Genomic DNA, 26,956 nt, shown 5'->3' with positions numbered 1-26,956 from the left:
ATTTATACTACCTGTTTTTATCATCTTACATCTTAGAAAATCTATTACTTTGCAATTGCTAATTAAAGACACAAAATAAAACATTTGCTTTTCACTTACTACTTATACTTGATGAATATGTCCTGGAATTTACAGTACATCAAAACTGCTGTTACAGAGTAGAACAGCAGAAAAATTAATTTCAGTTACTAACGCACACCTCGCCTGAACCTCATACCAAGAGCTGTGGGACACATAAATATAATAAATACACTTTAAGTCTATTCCAAAACATAAAATAAAAAGCAGTCAGAGCTATGATCCTTGGAAGTGCTTTGTTCTTCTTTCTGTAGCAGTAAGAATTATTTAATATGAAAATATTTGGTACCAAGATTGAGAGATAACATTATGACAGGTCTAGCTTAGAAGAATAGAGTTGTACTAGTTGTCTCTATGTCATTCCTGATAACTTGAAAAAAAACTTTAAAGGCAAAATGAGCTCTGAAGATAATGCTTCTTTCATTTATATTTTTAGTAAAGTTTATCTGTAAGATGCTACCCTTTCTTCATCCCCTTACCAACCGTCTGGCCTGGTATAAGTCACCGTACATTTTGACTTAGTATTTCTTCCTTTGAAGAAATGTGAGATGAGACTAATTGTTTCCAAATGTAGAATTTCCATCCAGCTCTGAATTACAGGAATCTGTGAGAATTCTTTCAGAATTTCCTTTTCTCAAGCCATTTAGTGTTCATTTGTTAACACAAGAAAGTAACTCATTGTTCAAATGACTTTTCTCACTGACTACATGCTCACAGTAATTAAATTATTTCTCAGAATCTGTCTAATATGCTAAAAAACAAACAACAACAACAAAAAAGCAAAACACCAAAAGATAAAGCACTTTTTAAAACTTTTTTCTGGACCCATTTTCTTTCCTTTCAAAAACTCAGTAGTCTCCTTCCCCAAAGAGTAATGACTGAAACTGGGCTTGGCATTCTAACAAAGGCTAGAGGAAGGCCAGCAAAAGCAGAGAATTTTCAGATAAAAATATGTTTGTGTAGCCAAGTTCTTACTTAACGCAACTAACCTCCAGATGACAAATGAAATTGAAGGCAGGGAGTTTTCTTCCTAGAATTTGAGCCATTGGCAAGGGTCACATTCCCAAGCATCTGTTCAGCTGTTCTTTAGTGATCCACCCTCTCACCCCCTGTTTGTGAGGCAACCCTTGATAGGATCAAAGTTTCTGCAGGAGAGTCCCAGCAATTCTTGATGAGAGTTTCATGTTTTATTTTTCTGTATGCCCCTTGCAAAGCTATACCACTTACTTGTTACTTGAGCAAGGACAAGGAAAATATTTCATACCAAGTATTTACTAATAGTAACTTTGTGTTAATAGGAAGAAAATTAAAAATTAGAAAAAGCTAAAACCTTCCAGAAAGTTTTAGATGAAATTTGCAGAGTCAATGCAGCTAGTGTGTGTCAAGTCCGAGATACTCCTTTGCTATGAGGGACTCCTGCTCTGTTTTTTATTGCTTTTCTTCATTAGTGATAAGGACAACATTTTGCAAATAATTATCATTTTACTTAATGAAGTGTAATTTTCAAAATATAATAATACTTTGATTTTAACTTGAAAGTATTCATAGTTAACATAAGAATAAAAAAGTACAATTTTCAAAGTGCGAATATGTATAACACATTGCCCAACATGAAGTGAACGCACATCAGAAATTTAACTCATTAATAAAGAAAACAGCAGACTGGTAAAGAGTCAGAACTGAAGAATGAGTAGCCACTTAAAAATGGTGAAATAAGATTACTAAATTAGACACCCAATGGGTTGAGGTCCTAAAGGGCAAAAAGTCATAACTTTCCTTAACTCGTAGAAGTATTTTTTCTACGAGTTAGAAATAAGTTGTATCTTTATATTAACATCTAACTTTACAGAATGTGCGAGTTCTAATGAAAAATGAATAATGAGTCAAACCAAAACATATTTGTCCCAGACAATTAAACCATCTTCGGATGGGTCGACCGGGCATTGCTCCAGCGAGACTGAAACACATGCAGATTTTCTTTGACCTTAGTTTTATGTTTGGAAAAAAAATTTAACAACTCCAGCACTGTTATAATTTACTCCTTATAAAAATTAAACAAAAAAATGAGAACAAGAAAGAAAAACAAGAAAAGAAGTTTCACTACTACATGGTCAGTTTAGACTGTTTCCCTTTGAAGATACATCAATTGTTCCTGTACTCAGATCTGTAGTGATACACTCAGATATTCTGTACCACACAGTTGAAATAATGTTCTATAAGTATCTTATTTATTCTGTGGATTTCTGTCTAGTTTTATGAGTTTACTAGCCATTGTCCTCACAAATAAGGATATTCATTAATTGGAGTTGTTTCATTAATGAATATACCATAAAGTAGTAAAATTTTATTCTAAAATATTTCAGTGTGACTGGGAAAAGGCCAAAACAATAAAGTAAGATAAAATATGCTGGTGTAAATTGAAATAAAACAACTTGAAAACTATTAATAAGTAACTGATTATTAAATCATGCTGATGAATTTTCACAGTCAGAATTAATAAAGAAAAGTTCTGTGGGTGATGGATTGGGTAATAATTTTCCTGGTAGTTTTTAAAGGGCTAATTTACATATCATTTTATAAAAATTTAGCTGAAGATTAGAGTAAGCACAGCCTCTTTGCAATGTGCAAATGTATATACCCTCACATAAATTAAATTGTTAACCTGATGACATTATCTTCACTCCCCAAAGGAAAAGACCAGTGATCTTTTTTAAACATTTCTACACGTTCATTCCTTCTCTTTGATATTTGCCACTGTGTTGCTAAAGAAGAAATGATAACAGGGCATTAACAAAATAAAGGCACCAACATATTTGAAGTCAATGTCTAATGCTTTTCGACTATCATGTTTTGACTTCATGAAAGGCTTTAGGTTCAGGAAAAAAAATTAGGAATTTTAAAAGAGGCACTGGAAATGCATCAGAAGAAGAAGATATTCCATAGCTATACATCCAATTACTTCATTTTAGAGAAATTAATAGTATTTAAGTTGATTTGCTTCTGGCTGGGGAGCTGTGACTTTTTCTTTATGTCTTAAGAACATTCTCAGTATCACTCTGTTTCTTCTGCTGCCAGGAGGAGAGAGTGGCAGGGTGGGTGCTTTCAGTAACGGGGATCACAGAGGAAAGTCAGCTTAATGAGAGAGAAATGGGGTAGGCCGACCTTTGCTCAGTGTTTTTGTTGGTTGGTTGGTTAGTTATTTTTTGTTTTGTTTTGTTTTCAGTAAACTTTGTAAGCATGCCTTTTCTCAAAATAGTCCTGTGAGAAATCTTATCATCCCCATTTTGCAAGTTTGAAAATTGAGATATAGCCAGGATGGAAGCATTTTAATGTTTTAGGTGACATCTTGGTATTTCTCCCAAATGGGTTCAAAATTCAGAAGACTTTTTACTCAGAGCTGCCATGGTAATCAAGAGTTTGTGGTGACACTGGCCCCATCCAACAAGGCTTTCATGTGACGGGTATGACAGTCTGGATGGACAGGAGTGACTCGGTGTGCAGCGGGGCTGGCCCTCTCTGAGGAAGAGGTGGATTGGCTGGAAACCTCTCTCTGTACTTCTCTACCTTTTTCTGAAGCTCTACTCACTTAGCCATAAGTTCTTTGTATCTGTTGTGAATGGGCTCTTGTGGATCCACAGTGGGAATAAGTTTCTGGTTTTAATAGGAAAATGCTGTCTTAGAAATGTTGGTCTCTGGTAAAATCAAAATGCACAGCATTTCACAGATATACTTGCTCAAAGAAGAAAGCTCAACACACAGAGGGGGAGGAGCATCTATTTTCAGACCAACACTGAACTTCCATAGCATTATACATGCTCATTCTCATGACAGATCACACTCGTACACCTTTCCTTCTCATAGATTTTTTCTTTTCTTTTTTTTTTCTGTGGTAAGTAATCTACTTTAATCACCTTCTAACACCCACATTCTTCCTATGTGATAAGGCAAGTCTTGAGGATGTTATGGTGGCATAAGGCAATATCATTGAAAATATCATTACCATTATTTATGTACTTAAGATGCATCATTAGACAGCTGTCCAAAATGGCACTTTACACAGGTGCTTAAGGGGAGAATGGAGAGGAGAAAGGAGTAACTGTCCAAGATTTCAAATAATTCGTCATCTTTCAGGTTCATTTCCATTGGACCAATTACTAGGAACACCATCATCAAACATGTTAAAAAAAACTCATTATCTACCCTACCTTAGATTTGCTGGGTGTGTGTGCGTTTGAACACAGAAGTTATTTTGGTAAGTTTTCAGGCAATATTTTTAAAAGTTTACTAGGATTGACTTTTTCTGAAGTCTGTATGAATTGCTTATGGTGAGAAGCACTATGTTCAAATTTCACATGAAATATTTTACTATTACTCTCCTTTGCAAGTTTGGTAATTCCACTGAATGATGAAGTCTACCAAGGAACTTATCACATGTAAAAATGTATTGCAGTCTCAATGCCAGTCAGAGAAATCCTGCTTCACTGTTCACCTGCAGCAGTACGAGTTCTGTGCTGGTATCAACAGTGACTCCTTGACGTCTACTTTATAGAAGAGCCAGATGTTGTGATGCACTACAGCAAGGGAGCTTCTTGTTCCTTGAGTCTTTAATTAAAAGAAAATTTCAACGGAAAAAAATTGAGATGCAGCTAGTAATTTAATTTTCCCAGTATCATGCAGCCAGTAAGTTGCGAAGCTAGAATTTGAACACATTTAAGACAACCTCAGAGGTCACAGACAACTCTTCTGTATTGCTATCACTAGATGAAATGACCCAGGTATTTGCTGAGTTAAGGAATAATTACATCTTTAACTATGAGGCACAATTAAAATGCCTGGGCTTATTTTTCTTTATATGTAAAATAAAGACTTTTGAAATCAGTTATAGAGAAGATACCATGTCTTTTATGATTGTAGGTAAAATACTATGCTGATTTTCCAAAGTAAAGAGCATACATTTCCTAGACTTACTGAAAATTTCATATGATACCCTTATGCAGATTTGATGTGCTCATTATGATCATTGCTTTATAACATGAAACACATGTGGACTCCTACTAGACAACTTTTTCTTATAATTCCTTAATTAATGGCACAATACTATAGTGCAATTAAAATACTTCTAAATAACTTTGTATCTTGAAATCAGAGTATCATCTACATACATTTGAAAGTTTGGGAAATTATTGTGCACAAGGATTATTCATTCAGTTGAGATTTTTTTTTGTTATACAAGTTAAATTATAAATTCATTATTTTTAATTTTAAGGCACCTAGTCTATGACCTATGATTCTTTATTACTGATACAGAAATTTGGGTTAGTAAAGATTTCTAAACAGATATTTTTTAAACACTAAGAAAAATTATTTAGGCAGTATTTAATATTTAATATCAGGTTGATAACTGTGCCCTCATTGAATGCATTTATCAGATGATGAATATAACTTGCAATTTATTTCAACGGTGCATTAGCACTTTAAGTGTTTAGAGTATATATTAGTTTTCTGAGGGATGCCATCACAAATTAGGCCAGAGTAGGTTGCTAAACAACAGAAATTTATTTTCTCACAATTCTGGAAGCTAGAAGCTCAAGATAAAAGCAGCAGCAAAGCTAATTCCGAATTCTTTCTCTGAATTTTTCCTGAATTCTCTCTTCTTTCCTTCTCACTGTGTCCTCACCGGGTCTTTCTTTTGTGTGTCTCCTAATCTCCTCTTACAAGGTTGCAAGTTACACTGAATGAGGCCCACCCTAATGACACATCACTTTAAATACACTACTTCCAAGTACAGTTACATTTTGAGGTACTGGAGTTAGAATTTCAACACATGAATTTTGGGGGACACACCATTTTGTCACAAGTAACCCACAGCATAGGGTTTGCACAGTCTGCCCAATAAGACTTCTTTATCTATACCTTATAAAGGTACATTTATGCTGTTTTAACTTCCCTCCACAAAAAGGGAAGTATGTTAAAATATTTTTTCAAAAGAACATGAAATAAAAATAAGAATATAATGTCAGTTTAAGCAGAACATGGAGCATGTAGAGCTGACTAACCACCTCCTGGTACAAGTTTTTCTCAGTTATATAACAAAGCAAAAACAATGAGATACATTAAGAGAGATGAAAGGAGCCCTGGCTGGTGTGGTTCAGTGGACTGAGTGCTGGCCTGTAAACCAAAGGATCCCTGGTGCGATTCCCAGCCCAGGATTGTAGGCCTGGGCTGTAGACCAGGTCCCCAGTAGGAGGCACAGGAGAGGCAACCACACATTGATGTTTCTATCCCTCTCTTTCTCTCTCTCTCTAAATATAAATAAATAAAGTCTTTATGCACATATATATGTATGTGTGTATATAGATAAGAGATGCAAGGATAACTCAAGTTTCTTTTTTCCTATTATCAATATACCTCCTACTCAATCATTGCTTCTTACTTTTGCTCTAGCTGGTGTACTGCTTAGCATTTTGTTGAAAAATGAGCAAGAGTGAAGCTATGGCATTAACCACAGAGATGTGAGAGGGAATATTGACCTTAAGAGTCCCTGAGATTACCTTCAAGTTCCATAATTTACTAGAAGGACTCACAGAATGCAGAAGTTTTTATATTCACAGTTGCAGTTGAAAACAGTAAAAGAAAATGGGAAAATCTGCAAAGGGAAAATGCTTATGAAGCAGAGGCCGGAGCAAACCAGACGTAAGCTTCTATGCATTTCTCCCAGTGGAGTAGCATAGAATGACCTTAACTCCTCCACCAATGATATTTGTAACAAGTGTGAAGTGTTGCCAAGCAAGAAAGTTCAGCTGAGCTCGATGGTTGTAGATGTACTGGGGGGTCAGTCACAGTCATGTAGTCTTACATATCTGTGTGACTTCAGTTACTAAAGCCCCAGGTTGATAGGTGTTCACTGTAAATAACATTATTAACATAAACTACCTGAATAAACTGTCGCAGTGTGTCACAATGCCTCAACCACATGTGAGACAGGACATTTTAAGAGCTCAATCATAGTCATTTTCATGCTCTTCTTGTTTGGAATAATCAGGGGTAGAGCAGCACAGTCCTGCTGAGCTAACTTTTTCCTGCCCCAGAGCCCATATTACAGAGAATGGGTCTAGGCATGGGTCCTAGTAATAATTCAGAGCGAATTGGGGAAAAGGAGTGAAGTGAATCATTTTGAAGATCGAAATCAGTCTATAAGGAGAAATAAGAGTTAGAATATGAAAAAAACAAAAGCTTTAAAAAAGAAAAAAAAACTTTTGAAAATACCTCTGAGACCATGTACATATATGTCATCAAAAGGACAGCAGACTGTGTTTCAGGCACTGTCTTTTGCATGAGCATACACATTATATTATTATATTATATATTATATTATATTATGTTATTATACTCTATGTTAGACTACTGCCCATATTTGACAATTTCAATGCAACACAAATTTAGAGAGATGATATAGTATCTGCTGGAACTTGACAAATTTCAGAGAATAATTATTGACACTTAAAAGTTGACTAAAGAAAATTTAGCTATGACAGTTGACTCTTATATTTTCTTACATTATTACGAGTTCTCAAAGAAATTAGACATCCTTAAGTCATTAGAACTATTAGAGAGAGAGGAAATGCCAGTGTAAGTTATTGTTTTTATTCCTGTTGATTTATTTCCACATACAATTTCTTGACGTTAAGGACAAAAATTCCTTTAAGGCCAGCTCCACCTGCTTTCAGAGAATTCAGCTGGGAACCCTCTGCGACACAATGACAAACTGCCAACTGAATAAAGACGTTGCTGCCCCCGTGATGTAAGCGCTTAGGTTTCCTTTCCCTGGGTATATGTGATACATCATTTTCTCTGTTATGCCATGACTTTCAGACATGCCATTTTTTCTATATTCTTCCATGGTATTCATGTCCTTTTAAGGATCATTATTTTTCATGAATTTTTATCATGGAATTGGTAGGTAGGAAATATATAAAGTGAGGAGATGTGAGGAAGCAATCTGGTCCCACTGCTTGTTAGGTGTAAGATCTTGGCCACTTCATTTAACTCATTTAAGACTTATTTATAATGGTACTATTATATGCCTAACATCTCAAGATATTTTACTTTTAAAGTAAATACAAATATATCATCATGTGTGAAATTCTCTTTGAATTATTGTATTTCTTATGTGGGAAACATTATGGTATTAACTATCACGTGGGCATTGAATGGATTAAGTAAGATTATGAATCCTGAGTCTTAAGAGTTAGGACATTTGTGTTTACCTGACACGGGAGATACACCCATCATTTGTGTTAAACAGACCTAATGTGCCACTTGTGTGTGTAAATTTTAGGTAGTTTTTTAAAATTCAGTTAATCTATGTATAATTGCACAGTTTTTCTGATATAAAAATTACATAAATATACAAATATTTGAAATTACATCTAATTCTGTAATGAATTCAATTTTCGATAAATTATGACATTTTTCTTTGTAAAGTCATCTCTTAAGAGCCATGAATATACTAGGTACAGTTTCTAGCTCAAATGCATCAGCTGATTTCCAGATTCCAATACACAGCAATACTAGAGAGTTCTTCTTAGGTGTCCAATGTTGTTCTCAATCTTTGTGTCTGCAATATCAAGTATTGTGTGGTGGATATCTTATGTTGCCCATGAGCTAGACCCATTTTCTATACTTTATGACCCTGAACATACCCAAGACAGTTCACATGTATGGACTGTCAGTAAGCATCAACAAGCTCTCTCGCTTCTAGAGAATTTCAGCCTATGTGGGAATCACTAGCAAAAAAACAAGTCGAAGGAGGTAGAAGAGTAAGATGGAAATTCTCCCCTCCACTTTTTTTTAAAAAAAGATTTTATTTATTTATTTTTAGAGAGGAAGGGAAGGAGAAGAGGAGGGAAATATCAATGCGTGGTTGCCTCTCGTGAGTCCCCTGCTGGGAACTGGCCTGCAACCCAGGCATGTGGCCTGACTGGGAATCAAACTGCGATCCTGTGGTTTGCAGGCCTGCACTCAATCCACTGAACTACACCAGCCAGGGCTCCCGCCCACATTTGAAAACCTCGCTTTCTTCTTCTGGGTTTGCTATGGACTGGATGGTTCATCCACCAAAGGTCGGTGTTCTTGACAGGCAATCCTATACACTCAGTTTCCTCTTTCTTTTGTTTCTCCTAAACTTTTCCTTCTTGTGCCTACGAACTCCAAGATGCAGTATCGTTTCTAGTCGTCTTTCTACTCATGGTCCGTGTTTCAAAATGCTAAAAACTACCCCCAATACTTGTATATTATCTCTCCATTTAGCTTTGACCCACCCTCTCTAGAATAGTATATGGTATACAGTTGGTGCTGAATAAGTATTATTTTCTAATTACTTCATTATCAAAATCAGAAAAATTGCAAACCATTTTATACATGTTTCATTTGTTTACATCTATCACCATATCACTCCCCACATCTAACGAGAAACAGAGCCTTATACAATATATCCCTCTAACTTCCTCAGTAACTTCTACATTATTCCCACTTTCCCTACTTCAGTTGTGATCTGCTCTGTTTATGTCTGATCACTTGTCAGTTGAAAATTTCCATCACATCATTACCTCGCTTCCTTGCCTCAAGGCAGGTCCCTCTGCAAATCCATATTCACAGAGATGCTAGAATGGTATATCAAATGCATACATTTGAATATGTTTTTGTTCTGCTGGAACCTCTCTAATGCATATTCACACCGTGTTTGGGATATTATTAAGTCTCATTAGCTTCTGTCTAGATTACATTGTTTTGTATTTTCTTACAAAGTATGTTCTAATAGCATTGATCCCAGTTGACTTGTTCAAGACTTTCTACTTTATTCTTCACAGTTATATTCATGCATACTAATTTCCTCATTTTCAATACAAATAAATAACCACATACGTACATGCACATATACACACATAGCCCTATTTTGGTGGTGTGGTTTTTTTCTAGCAATCATAGTGTTATTTCTTACTTTTTAAAACAGCCCAATTATTTCAATGTATATTATTTTTATTTAAGGTATTTGCTTTCTCAATTCTTATTCATTACTAAATTTACTACAATGTTTATTTCAATATCACTCATTTATGAACTCCTCTCAGAGATGCTACTGTTCAACTTCATCATGGACGATTCTCATTCTTACATTTTTTTTTTTTACTGAGACCATATTTGACAGGTTTGATAATCCTTCTTGAAACTCTTTCTTGACTTTCATGAAACTATACTACATATGTTCTCTTCCTCACTTATTCTATCTCCTCTCTTATTTACAATTAAGTTTTAATATTTCTCAGCCTTCTGCCCTAAATCCTTTTTTTCTTCTTATGCTATATATCTATCCACTCAATTTAATTTACTTCCATAGCTTAAAATACCGATATGATAGGTGGATGTCTACAAAATTCCTCTCTTGCTCATAATCTTCTTTAAAATGCACAGCAATACATCCATTTGTTTCCTGACCATTTCAAATATGTGTATATCAAACTCATACCTATAATGCTGAACTTACCTTTCATTAATCTTGTTAAATCTGCTTGTTTTTCAAACTCAGAAATCTGAGTATAATCATCAACCCCTTCTTCCACTTTATCTTTAAAAATTCAGTGAATAATCAAGTCCTGTCATTTCTGCATTAAACTATACCCCACAATCTCCCTCCTACTCTATACACAGCATTTTTCTTTCTTTCTCTCTTTCATGGACTGCTGCAATAACCTCCTATTTTGTCTTCTTACCTCTGTTCTCATTCTCATTGAATTCATTCTGCACAATTTTAGGATAGTCTTTTCTGACAGGAATTGGTTAATGCCCTATGATTATAATGTGTGTTACATGCCATTGAGTTCGCTCTGACTCCTGGTGACCCTACGAATGAGTGAGGTCCACAACATCCTGATCATAAGAGCTCTGCTCAGCTCCTGTACTTGCATGCCTATGGCTTCTTTTATGAAGTCCATCCATCTCATATTTGGTCTTTCTCTTTTTATGATGCTTACTAGTATTTCCTCAACATTTTTCCCCCAAAGAATTGGCCTCCTCATGATGTGCCTGAAGTAGGACAACTTTAGTTTCATCATTTTTGTCTTCAGTTATGTTTCAAGCTTAATTTGCTTTAAGAATCCCATGTGCCAATTCATAAATATGACCTTTAAAATTTGCTAACATCTCCTCTTGAATTTCTCCCTAGCAGCTTCCTATTAGTTTACTCTGAACATTCACTGTAGCAGTGAGGAGTTGGGGAGAAGCTCTCAGTTTTCTGCCCAATTTCACTTACTATTTTCTATCTATAGAGTGTTTGTTGCTCTCCCTTTTCCCTCATGTTCATCCTTCATGTTCTTCAACTTTACAAGTTAGAGTCTTCTCACTACAGAGAACTTTCCTGATCTTATCACTGTGTTAAAAGCCCCCTTTAGAGCCACAGGCTGTCGTGATGCACTTTATCATGACAACCTTTGCATTTCACTGGAGTTACCTTTGTAATCATCTCTGCTTTCTGCTAGTCTGTCAGCTTTGTAAGTAACTCTCTATGTTTTCCCAGAAGCAAGTACATTTTTCTACACCGTACTCACTTGGTACATATCTATTTAATGAATTTATAAATGAATAATGTTTGCCATATTGTGTATACTTAATTCTTTTGTTGAATGGAAGAATGAATGTTGACTTGTATTAGCTATTGTTCTATCAAATCACTTTACTACTGTGCCTGTGTTACTGGTCCCAGTAGATTTATAATTACAAAGTGATTATCATGAATTTGTTTTTCTCCTCTGAAGTCACAAAACAAGCAACTGTTTTTCTAAATTGCTTATCAGTGAAATGATTCTTTAAGAACTTTGTCAATGAACTTTTCCTTTCAAATTTAATGATAGTTTCAGATACAGATCATTATAATATTTAACCTCAATCTATAATAGAGGCTAAATAAAGATATTTTAACTAAATTCCTGAATCGATGGAGATCTCAAAGGATTTATATTAAGCGAATGTAATTTCACAGATCTGATCAGTTATCTTTTTTATGGTAAAGATAATTTAAGGAGACTAATTATTTAATTGCATTCAGAACTGAGAGGTATTTAAACTGGGGGGGGGGGGAAGCTGAGTGATGTGCCAATCTGGGGGCAGGGAGTTGCAGTTTTTTGTCAGAGAGCTTCATTGGAGGACACTGAGGCTTCCTGAAGCTGTCCTACTAAGATCTAAACAGATAGAAATGAAAATGAGCCTCTGTTCTATTTCAAAAATGCTGACTTGATGGCATCTCCAACTCTTTGAAAGGGGCATTGAGAAGTCATCTGGTTTAGTAATTTGCCTTCTAGGAGTTTCACAGCTAAATCACATGAGAAACGTGGTTAACATTTTTAAAAATAGTTTTCATAGATAAGATAATTCTCAGTAAACTTTGAATGTGACGTAAGTCATACATTCAGTTACAAGAGATAAAATAGCAAGATTAATCAGAGATAATATTTTCTGTCTAAATACTAGAATTGTCTGGTTGTGAAAAATATGCTTTAATTATAAATGTCTTCTTTTCTAAAGAAGGAAATACATGCACCTTGTGAAAAGTAATTTAAGGTGCCATGATATTTTATAAGGAAAATAAAGTCTTATGCTTTATCAATGCAAACATGTCATTGCAAAAATTTTTATCCCCTTGAAAGTCACAGGAATGAATTAATATTAACCTGTGTGTAGACCTTTCTTTTTTTTTTTTAAATAACACATGAGACCAGACAGAAAGACCTGCGATGGAGCACAGTTTAATTAGTTAACCCTTATATGTTTCAAATGAGGAGGGAACCAAACAACCAGAATTATCTTCTGGAGGGCAAGCTCCTTATAAGAGAGTTTTGACTCTCTAGCGTAATAGAACAATAGGTAAGTGTTCTAGAAACTCATCTGTATTAGTGTTTCAGCTTGTATTGTTGTGAGAGGCTGTGTTAGGTTTCAGTTAAATTTTTTGAAGACTTTTTTAACCAGTTTGCCTAATTTACGATGGGCAATTTATAGGCACACATGCCCACACTGCACTGTTAGTTTTTGACTAGCAAAACAACATGATCGCCCTGCCCGCCCTCCCTATTAACCTGATAAAGCAACATTTTTCTGTTTGCTTTTTCCCCCAGATGAAAAAATCCTCAAAGGGAAACATTTTCTCAATGTGGAAAAGATGAAACAAAAAAAACAGCAGAAACACAAAAAGCCATCAAAATTGACGGGTTCAAAAACTGCTTTGAGCACTGGAAAAATATGGGTGTATTGCATCAAATAGAGTAAGAATAAATACATATTTCTTTTATAAATAAATTTCAGGTTTTTTGTACCCCTGATAAATCCTATTAAAAAAGAATGCCTATAGAAATGCTGAAACCCTTGATGGCTTGGCTTCTAGTGTGAATGTCATCTCCAATTTCTGACATAGAGTGATATTGGCTTTCAAAATATTACATTAATTTTACTGAGTACCAAAGAATAATGTTCTGCCAGAAAGTAAAGAATTATTTTTATATTATTTTTATTTATTCATTTTTAGAGAGAGGGGACGAGAAGAAGAGAAAGGGAGATAAATATCAATGTATAGTTGCCTCTCAAGTGCTTTATAGTGGGGACCTGGCCACCATCCCAGGAATGTGCCCTGACTGGGAGTGGAACTGGCAACCCTTTGGTCCCAGCCTATGCTCAATCCACGGAGCTACACCAGCCAGGGCAAGAATTTTTGTTCAGATAACTGTACTTACTATTTCCAGAGTGGCAGCAGAATGTGCTTCTATTGTCAAGACTTTTCTCCAGATGCTTATAGGTTACAGGCCATTTATAGTTAACAAAGCCAACCTATTAAAATGATGATGAAATGAATGGGGAATGTTGGAACAGGTTCTTTCTGTATGGTTATGAACATTTTATTTCTCCTTTGAACTTCAAGCAGAATCTTAACTTGGAAAGATTAGCAAAATGAAAATGATGATCACAGTTGTTCTTCTACTCAACCTCATGCGTTCAATGGGAATGGTACCATGAGTTCCCGACAGCCCCGTTCTGGGAAGGCGGCAGGACTGCAAAAGACAGCCCTTCAGTATGCGGGACCACGTTTGCCTCATCGAGAGCTGCAGACGAAAGCAAGCAAGAAGCATGCGTCCCATCTAAGGAGATCTCACCTCTTTTGAGTTTGTTTATTGATTTATTTTAAGAAAAGTAAAATTAAAACAAGACCCTTAAGTGTTCACATGTTTTTATTTCTCACTCTAAACAGCATATTGAATTCATTTGGGCAAAAATAACTAGTCATTCTCTGAAAATAACTCAAGGAGATACTTGCTGCACATACAAATGTTTTATCCATTATCTTATCCATAGTTTATTAGGGCATGTTGCAATGTTCCTGCTGAAATTTCAAATATTTTTTAAACAGTTCTCACAATTTTACCAGAAGTATAGATTTCTTACTCAAGCTTTAAAAACTCTACCCTCTTTGAGCAAAGAATTTTTCTGCCTTGGGACCCAGGACGTCTGTTGTCATCTGTAGCACAGGACAAAAGAACAAAGAAACTGCTCCATCTGTACCTTGTCCAGCACTGGCCCGTGTCAATGCTAAAGTGTAATTGTCAGTAAATTAAACATGTATGCCTCTCAAAAATAGTAGAAATCAAATATTCACTCAACTCATTAACTAGTGAGTAAAGAAAAAATGTTAAGGCTCATTCGAAAAGCAATTGGAGAGTTATATAATTATAGGAAATTCACTAATTAATATTAGAATAAAATTGTTGGGTGAGATGCAACACTTTTTACTGGTTATGACCTTGTTAGTTATATTTTCTGCTGAAGAGAAAGCAACAGCATCATTACAGATAAAAATCTACATGTTGAAAATGGAATTTACCAAGTATCATATCTTTAGTCAATGACAATAATTAGAGCAAAGCATATCCTCTTAAATAATCTTCCCTTGTATTTGGCCCCACAGAAACTTAAAAAGATATACTCTCTAACTTTTAGACTTATTTTTTTAAGTTTTTATACTTTTTTCCTAACAGAAGTCAATAAAATTTGTGTTGAATGAATGCTGCAAATAAAAAAAAATACCAGAATACCTTCAGAAAATCACTATAGCAACAAGCTAACAAACCCTGTGGTGTGTCCTAGATGGTAAATGAAAGACATAAATCAAGCGCTTAACTACATAAGGCTTATCGAGCAACTTGCACACATAAAATAATTAGAATAAAACTATATCATGCACAATTCGGTGAGTTCTTAGAGGAAACACTTGGGAAATATGTACTGCAAAGGGATGCTATTTACGAAGTCTTTTAAAAAAATTATGGCATTTAATTACCATTGTAATTCTCAGGGTTAGGCATTAACAATAATTTTAGAGGTAAGAGTATACACATTTTAAAGGTTAGATAATTAAAAAATATAAGCCATGTCATAAGTGTTCAAATGTGTGTAAAATGTGTTTTTGCAAGTAGACAAAGATAAAAGAAAGAGAGCCTCTTGTTTTAAAAAAGAAGACAGCATAGTAGAAATAATACTTGATCTTTTTCTTCACGTTTTCCTTTTATTTCCTGAAGACAATCATTTTATACTGAACTAGAGATTCTTAAAACAATACACATCATCACTTATTTGTCAGAAAATTCAATACTCCTTCCCCCCTTCAAGTTTATTTTAAGTTTTCTTAAGAAAGCCATGTCAATACTCTGACTGACAGATGATAAATCTCAACAGAAGCCTTATAGATTAGTAATTACCCATGCATATAACTACCCTAAATTTTAGATGGGATAACTTTATGATCATTATCTAATATATGTCAATGAATGCCTTATTTCTTGTATCTACTTAATTGGTTGTATATTACCCAGTCGATTGTTTTCATTATGTGACATGGTGTTAAAGATTTTTTTGCCATGCTATTCAATTAAATTTTTTTTTAGATCCACACTTTGTAAAAGCTTCTAACAGAACTTTTTATCCTCCCTTAAAAAACTATTCTGAAAGAAAGAATGCATTTCATTGCAACTGTTTTGTATTAACCAATACTCTGCTTCCCAAATGTTTTTATTTTTTTAAATATTTTATTTACTTACTTTTAAAGGTGAAGGGAAGGAGAGAATCATCAATGTGTGGTTGTCTCTGGTGCACCCCCTACTGGGGATCTGGCCAGCAACCCAGGCACATGCCCTGATTGGGAGTTGTACCAGTGACCGCTTACTTCCTAGACTAGCACTCAATCCACTGAGCCACATCAGCCAGGGCCAACTGTTTTTATTTTTGAAGAACATATTTAATTTCCATTTCAAAACATTGTGATTTTCCCATTTTCTTTATTTTTCACACAGGCACATCTATGAAGGAAATTGTAATGTGAAAGCCAAACTAGATATCATAACTACTGTTTTGAAAAGTTTAGAGAAGAATATTGAATTTTGAAGGCTTAGAGGAATTTATCTTTGTTTTCATTGATGTGAACTACCTAATTACTTTCATCCAACATTGTGCTAGAGTGACTAGCGGAATATTTCAGAATCTTTCTGAGGATGATAAGACCAGGCAAGGCCGAGTTATAAAACAGAAAAATTATATTGTTAATGACTTCATTCATTCTCTCTCAGTTACTCTTTGACCCTTAATGTTGTTCCTCTTTTGCTTCCAAATCACTCATGCATTCTACTGGATAAGTCATTTATACTGTATTAACCTATCATATAGACCATATAAGAAGAGACTTCATTTTTACTCAAACTTTTCTCTTAAATTCATAATCATAATATATTTAACATTTTGGTACATGAGGTTGATTAATAACTGATAGTAAGAATAATAGCTAAAATTTGTTGATCTCCCAGTATAGTCATATTTAGGTACTTAAATTATTTCATTTAAAAATATAACAACTATGAGTTAAATAGTACCATTAAATACATTTTACACCTAAATTTAAGAAAGTTAAGCAATTTACTAAACAAATCATATAATTAGAAGTCATTTTATATTGAGGAATAAGACAGTGATACAAGGATTGCCAGACTTTTTCAGAACCATAAGTGGCTCAAAAACAATGATAGATTAATTGCCTCTTTAGGCATGAGTGAATTATAGAAAAGTCAAGTTATTTACCAATAGTTTCTGAAAGACACATTGTGGTCCATGGACCAAGTGAGTGGCACGTAAGTTTTGTCGGATTGTTATTGGTCTATTTTATTTTTCTGTTGATTCACCTTTCCTACTTTCTGGGTCCCACCCTAACCCAACTGTCCTTTCCCCTTCCAACACTAGGCATCTGTCTGATATTCCACATCATGTTTTCTCAAGCACCTATTGAATGCAGTCAATGCCACAATTTTACCTAAAAGCCTTAACAATTTCATAGTAAAAATAAGTCTTATAGACTATTACATATTCCAATCTAAGTGAACTAAACCTCTGACGCAGCATCAGATACATATGAGAAAACAGAACTATTACCCAGGCATAATTTGTAATCACAACTTGCTGAAAACTACCTACCCTAATCATTTATTAAATGTGCCTAGTTTCTACCATACCTTGCATATCTCCCTCCCTTTTCTTTCTCTAAAAAAATAAATAAGTACAAATTTTTAAATTAATTCATCCATCGATCGATCCCAATGTCATTGTAAACCTCATTCCAGGGCATTTTCCCAAACTCAAACAGAGCTCAATTTCTTGTGTTCTTTACTCAGAGCACTAATATCCCGTTTCCCTGCTATAGCATTTGGAACTGTATTTTAAAAAGGTAAGTTCTAGGACCACAGCTGCAACATATGGTTATGTTGGCTGGGTATCTCAATTCTAGGGGTACTATTTGTAGACTTGTACCCTTTCTCTACTCTTTATAGCTCTATTTATATAGAATATATTATCTGTTCTCTTAATCACAATCTTTATTGTACATTTTATTCTTACAGAAGAGAAATGGAAAAGGTCCAGTTTTCTTTACTGTTGTCATTCCTCAGAGTTCTAACACATCCTTAAAATACACATTTGTAGCCCTGACTGGGTTGCTCAGTTTGTTAGAACATTTTCCCAGTATTCCAGGATTGAATGTTCAACTTCTGGTCAGAGCACGTACAAAAAGAAACCTGTGAATGCATGGATAAGTAGGACAAGGAATCTCTCTCTCTCTCTCTCTCTCTCAAATTACTCCATAGTTACCTTAATTTATCCCTATATATTCATAACATACATTATACTAAAAACTCAGAGACAATACATTTCAGTTAATAAAAGAATTTTAAAATCTAAAATCATGTGATTAAAGTTTCTAACTGATTTATTTATTTATAATACCTATCTTAAATATCCATTGAGCAGTAAGAACTTTTCAGGTCTTTCTTTAAACTCTTAAGATTTCTTGTTGGGACATGAAAGAGAGAGGGTCATTAATAATGATTTCTGGATCACCATAAAAATAGAATGCTGTGAAGTCTCTGAAGATTTAAAATTACCTTTTCTGTAACACCTAAAATAATAATTTTCCAAGAACCCAATAAAAGACATATCTCCACAAAAGAAAAATGATCAGATTTATAAAATTATGATCCTTATCTTTTAACAAACTCCTGAGAAGTCTCAATACCTTGTCCCTACATCAAACACCTTAATGATGTGTAAGTAAAAGTGATGTGTAAAAGTGGTCTTCATTATTATTCTCTTCATTATATGTACTATATAAGATAAGCTTGATACATTAAAGGAAGTAAAAAAAAGCAGGAATAAAAAGTCAGAAAGAAAGACATTTGCAAATGTTAATTATGAATTATGCAATTTAGAACAATTATCCTGAAAGAAAGATAACTAAACTACCTAAATAGATTTGTAATCATCTAAAGAATACAAAGATAGTAACATCTGAGACACAGCTGGTTCAAACACAGTATACCAGACTAGATATCAGAAAGATAACACTAACACTTAGAAATGTTTTCTTTTTCTTTTAAAGAAAAACTGGTAATGGGGAAAAACAAAGTCCTGAAAACTAAATTGACTTTGAAGACATCACAGAACAAAAGGACGAATCAAAGTCAAGCACCCGTTAAACAATAAAGCTGGTATATCAAGGACAAAGCCCAAATGACAAAAGTCAAAAGGAGTGAAAACAGCCTTTGAGTGAACTCGAAGCTTGGCTTCCTATAACCTTGGTTGTACAGAAAACTGAAAGCTCTGCATTTATTTATTTATTTAAAAATTTTTATTTATTTATCTTTAGAGGGGAAGGGGAGAAGGAGAGAGGGAGAGAAACATCAATGTGTGGTTGCCTTTCGTGAGTCCCCTGCTGGGAACTGGCCTGCAACCCAGGCATGTGCCCTGACTGGAAATCAAACCGTGATCGCGTGGTTCGCAGGCCTGTGCTCAATCCACTGAGCTACACCAGCCAGGGCAAAAGCTCAGCATTTATATTAAGATGTTCTTCCACTGATGGTACTTGAATTGATCAGAGAAAGTAAAAAGCTTCTCAGAAGCCGATACCACCATCCTAAACTTTTTATTATATTTGTAATTAACTTCTCTACTAAAAAGTACAAAAGAGTGGGCCATAAGACCAATGAATGAGAGCCAGTGGATGAAACATAAATAGAAATAACCCACATGTCTAAATATATTAGAATAATTAGACACAGAATATTAAATAACTGTGACTATTAGTTCAAGTAAATTAAAACCAAGTAAAAGTATGTCAATAAAAGTATGTCAGGTATTTAGAAATTTAAAAAGTAACATAGCTCATATAATAAAAATAAAGCTCCAACAAGAAATTATAATAATGCTAAATCAATTGATAAAATTTTCATATCATATATATATATATAAATTAGAGAATTAGAAAATATAATTTAAATACTTATAAAAATTGTGTCACACAAATGCGAAATTATGGAAAAAAGAAAAAGCACGTGTGAGATAGAGAGGACCCCATATGAAGGTTGAATACATGAAGGTTGAGTACATAGAATCCCAGGAGTACAAGGAGAAAAAGAAGCAGAGGCAATTTTAGATGAGATAGTATTCCAAACAGACAATGATGCATAGGCTAAACTCAGCACAGGTGGAAAGCACAATGCCAAATCCAGCCCTCCGCCTTGTTTTATCCAGCCCAGCACCTTGTTTCTACCCAACAGCAGTGCCAAGCTCCTTGCCCCTCGTTAAGGAGTCGTTACATTCATACAGTCCTAAAATTACATTCAGCCCTTTGAAGGAAACCAAGAGATTGATGTGGCCCCCAGTGAAAATGAGTTTGACACCCATGGAAAGAAGTCAACACAGTGTTTGAATAAATCAAAATATTTTCAAGGAGAGAAAGAATATCAAAATGATCATAGATGCAACATAGCAAAACTCCAGATATCAAAACAAATAAACAAAAAATCTTAAAAGTGGTCAGAGAAAAATTTGAATTATCTTTGGAGGAAGAATGTTTTGACTGACAGGTTAGTTTATAACAAAAACATTGGAAGACACAGTATACTAAAAGAACAGTGAATTAAAAGAAAAACATTGTTAATACCAGAAAAAAATTCTTCAGAATGAAGTACAAATTAAGTCATTTACACCCAGACATCTACCAGAAAAGTTAGCACAGCAGACTATACTAAAGCAAATTTGAATGGGTGTTCTTAAGAGAGGAGAAAAAATATACTGGGTAGTGGACAAAAGAAATAAGAAAATTGAGAAGAAATTTAAAAATTGACATCAAAATGAATAGTAATTCAATAAAATAATATGAATGTCTTGGCATTCATATTATTTGGCTCACTGTATGTGCAACATTATAAATAATTGCATATAAACTGCGAGAGAAAACAATAGAGGTTAATATTTCTAATATTCTTTTGTTATCTGGAAGTAGGATAAAATTATAAATAGCAGTATCTCTTGATAATTTGATGATACATATTTTTAAATACTTTGAGCAGAATAATTATATTCCAAAAGAGTAGAGAAAACAATAGATAGATATTCACATGTAATTAATCTCAAGAAGTCAAAAGAATAGAGGTAAAGAACTAAGGAACAGACAGAATAAATAAAAAGCATAATGTAAGATAATATTAATATACATTTTTACATTAAATGTAGTAATCAGTTAATATACAAGTATCAAAGTGGATTTTTAAATTCCACCTTTATGTTCTTTAAATGAAGACACATCTACCATATTAGACTAAATGAGGATTATAAAAAATGTGTAGCTAGGTCAACCTCATAAAAAATATGCCATACACTTTTGATGCTATATTTTTAACTATTCCAAAAACAAAATAGCATTGAAAAAAGTTCCTCATTTGTGCTATATGTTTAATTAGTTTGACAGAGAGCTCAGTCACTAAGGAACCCAAGTTGAGAAAGGATTTGCCTCTACCCTCACTCCCACCATCACTAGCAAACCATGCACTATGTACTTACTGTCCCTTAGAACTTCTATCTGCAGGGTTGCACATCATTGCAAGTTATATTTATTGGACAAAAAAATAATATAACTATGCTTATATCCAATAGAGTTGAATAAGATCAATGCTTCCATGTACAACTCTAAACTTTATGATAGCATAAGTCCCTAATTTAGTAGCTAATTAAATATTTTATAGTATATATGTAGAAATAAAATAACATAAGTAAGAGATGAAATAAATATGACAAAAATGCTCAATGCTAAATATTTGGTCTTATAAGATAGAGTTTTTCCAACTGAGTGCTTATTTGTATAATACCTTTCTTCCTAGCTTCCAGTATATTTCTAAGTGGTAGACATATTGTCTTAAACCAAGCGGAAGAACCTCTGGAGAGAGCTCCTTTTTGGCTTACTAGTGACCACATTTTCCAAGTAATCGATATTTGAATGTAGGCTTTGACCTTAAATATTTCAATCTGACCACTACGCCACATTCCAACAGGGAAGAGCAACACCATCTAAGAAATCCACACAGACAACAAGAAAGGAATCCTAAAGTGGTTAGAATTGGGAGATAAAGGAATTAGAAATATTGACTGCGTAATCTAATATGCAAGGCTTGTAGTGTAGAGCCTACAAGTGGATCTGAGGTATAACACCCCTGGCAAATTCCTAGTTATCATGCTACTGTTTTTACCATTACAGAATATTAGAATCAATGATGTTTAATAATTAATTAACATGCATTTGAGGGAAATGACTGCAATAAGGTAAGAATGGTGCCTGTTTTATGCCATACCATCCTGTTTGGTAATTCATGCTATTTGGATATATTGCATTTAATATATTTGGATAGATTAAATTATTATATTTAATTATTTGGATATATTGCTATGATATTCAGGTCATAGAAATAATCCATTCATTCCTGGCTCAAGGCTTTCCTAATAATATTAATTGTATTGTTAATGAATAGATAACTTTTTGTTAGAATTCTTATAAAACTTTTCATAAATAAATAACATTTATATTATTTTGTGTTTATCTGAAAAAAAGGAGTGCTAAGCTTTAAAGTTTTCTTAGGAAAATAGAGTTTACAATATTACTCAAGAGACTATGTGTTACTGCCAACTAAATAATGAGCCAGAACATGTTAAGTTTTGCTTCAATAACCAAAGAGGATGTGGGTTTAAAACAAAGCAAAATAAAAAAAATAGAAGCATAATTACCTTATTGTAAACATCACTGGCAGAAGCCTAGACATCCTATAAGTCTTTTGAACAGAAACTTTAGCAAATGAGCTACACATTAAACTTGTTTACTAGTTAAAATGGAACAACTACCTATGATTTCTCTTTCTTTTATTACCTATGATTTCTTTAAGTTACATTTTAATTACTATTTTAAATATAAATTCAGATCTGAAATTTGAAATGTCAGAGAAGACTGAAGAAAAATAATTGTTTTAGGTATCCTTTATTTTTAACTATTTCGATCAAATCAGTAATTTGATCCACAGTTTAGTTTAAAAATAAGCCTTCTTAAATGGGCTGGAAAGTAGACATTTTATTTCCAACAGAAGCATTTACTTAAAAGTAATAATTTAGCTTTGAAAAGGTTTTTGGGCTGATGATTGGTTTATAGATTATAATAACAATTTTTTTCAAAATGATTCAACAGTTAGAGAAATTGAAGAAGAAAATTAACAAGGTAATAACTAAAATGAGACCTTTATTTTAAGTGAGCAGTTACCTTGATTATTATCATAGTACATTTTTTCCTATTACAGAATATTAGAACCAATATTGTTTACTAATTACTTAGCATGCATTCAGTGAGAAGGATTGCAATAATTTGACGATGGTGCCTATTTTATATCATACCACCCTGTTTGCTCAATTTTTTAAAAATGGTGTTTAACTATAGTATCCCAAAATTGTTTAGTAGCAAAGGATTTGTGCACCATCAAGTTTATTGACATTCTGCAGAATTTCACAGAATGTTGAGGGGAAAAAAGCAATATCAAACTACATTACGTATATAACTTGGATACTACTCATTTTCAAAAATGTTATTCCATAGTCACTGAAAAACAATATAGAAAGACTCTTACATATTTCTAAATATTTGAATTATTTTATGATTTTATACCTTGGTATATGTTTTTCTCACTGTTTGAGAGCCTTAAATGCAATCTTTTTTTTTTTTTTTGGAAGAGGGAACGGGAAAAACATTTTTTGGAGGGAACTACAATTCCTTCTGAAAACTACGTACTATGCTAGGCATTGCCGAGAAAGTTGACATAGTTCTGGTCCCACAGATGTTTAAGTTAGTTAAAAAGAAAGACATTAGAAAGGTGTTTAAATATTTAAAAGTGTTGTAAATTAACATTAAATAGAATATGAAAAATAGTAGTAGTTAAAGTTTAGATTGAAGATAGAATAAAAACTTCTCTGAAGAAGGGACATTTAAGTTTAAATGAAGAAATTGTCTGAAATAAATGGGAGGAGGAAAGCAGACATTACTGAGTATAATATAAAGTGTGTTGAGGTGAACATTCCTACCAAAATTCCTCAGTATACCAATTATGTCACTGTTAAAGACCACCACTTATATCACCTCTTTCAAACTCAAACTGAACATAAATCTACTTCTACTTTATCTTTGTCTTTATGTCTCTCAACAGATAACTGGGCCTCATACTTCATGAGAAAAAAGTAGTCTTGAGAAGACAAGAGAACCCTTTGTCTTCTTACCAGCAAATCTATTCACTTACACAAGAATCACAATGAACATTAATTTAAAGAAGCAGGTATAAAACTACAACAAGGCACATTGTAAATTATTCCACAACACAAATCATAAAGAGAAAAATTAAGACACAAACAGAGAAAAGGGATATATTATATACAGAAGGACACAGCTAAAGATAACAGATTTTTCATAGAAGTTTGCAAGGCAGAAGTCCTTGGAACAACATTTTAAAGTACATAAAGTGGAAATCTCAACCTAAAATTCTATACACAGTGAAAATATCTTTAGAAAATAAAGGGAAGATAAGAAGAAAAATCAATAAAAATAGTATAAAATGCACTTAAATAGAAAGATAAATAAGTGAGAGATGATTAGATAGATAGATAGATAGATAGATAGATGATAGATAAATCTGAAAGAAGTCATTGTTAGTAGACCTAAAGAATGAGACACATTAAAAAATTCTTTAGCCAATTGTATAAAAAAACATAACCAAAATATGTGCTGCTGTATTAGTTTCCCAGAATTGCTATAATAAACAATTGCAAACTAAAAAAGGTTAAAACGACAGAGAGTTTACTCTCTCACAGGTCTGGAGACCAGCAGTCCAAAATCAAGGTGTCAGCGAGTCTATGGGCTATTTCAGAATGCATCCTGGCCTCCGGCAGCTGCAGGCTTTAGGTCATCTCTTCCTGTCTTCACATGGTATTTTCCCCTCTCTGTGTGTGCTTCTATGTTCAAATGCCCTCATCCTATAAAGACACTAGTCATTAGATTAGAGCCCAATCCAATCCTGGGTAAGTTCATCTTAACTTGATTATATTTGGTCATACTCACAGTACTTCAACATACAATTTCGACGACATGTTTTAACATAGCAGGAGCTACAAGAAATGCATTTAAATATGAAAACACCATAAACATCCTAGAGAAGAATATAGGCAGGAAAATTTTAGATATTCCACTCAGCAATATTCTCACTGATATGTCCCCTAGAGCAAGAGACATAAAGGAAAGTAAAAACAAACAGGACTTCATCAGATTAAAAAGCTTCTGCATGGCTAAACAAAACATCAGCAAAATGAAAAGGGAACCAACAATATGAGAAATATGTTTGCCAATGATACCTGGGACAATGGTTTGATCTTCAAAATATATTTAAAAAGTCACATGACTCCACTCTAGGAAAACAAACAATCCAATTAAAAAATACACACAGGACCTGAACAAAGACTTCTCCAAGGAGGACAGATAAAGAGTCCAGAAACATATGAGAGGATGTTCGGCATCACTAGTCATCAGAGGGATGCAAATTAAAAGCACAATGAGATACCACTTCACACCTGTCAGAATGGCCATCGTAAACAAATCAACAAAAAAACAAATGTTGGAGAGGTTGTGGAGAAAAAGGAACCCTAGTGCACTGTTGGTGGGAATAAAGACTGGTGCAGTCACTGTGGAAAACAGTATGGAATTTCCTCAGAAAACTAAAAATGGAACTGCATTTCGACCTGGCATTCCACCCTGGGACCGGACCCTAAGAACCCTGAAACACCAATTCAAAAAACCTGTGTACGCCAATGTTGATAGCAGCACAATTTACAATAGTCAGTGCCGTAAACAGCCTAATCGCCCATCGGTAAATGAGTGGATCAAAAACAGTGGTACATTTACAGAATGGAATATTATGCAGCAGAAAGAAAGAAGAAGCTCCTACCTTTTGCGACAGCATGAATGGAACTGGAGAACATTAAGCTAAGTGAAATAAACCAGGTGATAAAAGGCAAATATGATATGATCTCACCTATAAGTGAAACCTAATCAATGCAACAAACAAGTGTGCAAAATAAAAACAGAGACAAAAATTAAGAACAAACTGACAGTAACCAGAGGAGAGGTGGGAGGTGATAATGGGAGGAAGAGGGGGGAAGTGTTGTCAGGGAACATGTATAAAGGACACATGGACAAAGCCAAAGTGGGTAGGATCAAGGGTAGGAGGCAGGAATAGCTGGGGTCTGGGGGACTGGTCGGGGTAAATGGAGACAATTGTGCTTAAACAATAATCAAAAAAAATTTTAAATAAAAAATCCCAAATACATAAAAGAAAATGATTTGAACACACACTTCAATGAAGATAAAATACAGATAGAAATTAAGTACTACGTAAAAAGATACTTAACATCATTTTCATTAAAGAAATCTGAATTATAATCCCAGTAAAAAAAACTCTTACACAATTAAAATAGTAGATACAATCGAAAATAACAAATTGACTATATACCAAATACTACCTGTTTTTAGTAGTACAACCACTTTGAAAAAAAGGTGTGACATTTTCTCAGAACATCAAACATATATATGCCAGATAATCTGAGCATCCCACATTAGGCGTTTAAACAAGTGAATAGAAACATGTATCTACACAAAGATTTGTGCATGAGTGTTTATGACATGTTTATTTGCAATGACCAAAACCTTTAAATATAAAAATATTCATCAGCTGGCTAATAAATAATAAAAATACAATACATTAATACAATGGAGTACTACTCAGCAGTTTGCTTGTTTGTTTATACATACCTAATTTAATTGGGATATGGTTTATGATTTTCATACCATAAAATCACTCATTGAAAAATGTAGAATGTAATATTTTTAGTAAGTTTATGT

This window comes from Artibeus jamaicensis, unplaced genomic scaffold (genome assembly GCF_021234435.1).
Source record: "Artibeus jamaicensis isolate MK-2021 breed Jamaican fruit bat unplaced genomic scaffold, CSHL_Jam_final contig_851, whole genome shotgun sequence".
Classification (NCBI taxonomy): domain Eukaryota; kingdom Metazoa; phylum Chordata; class Mammalia; order Chiroptera; family Phyllostomidae; genus Artibeus; species Artibeus jamaicensis.
This window is presented reverse-complemented; position numbering follows the sequence as displayed.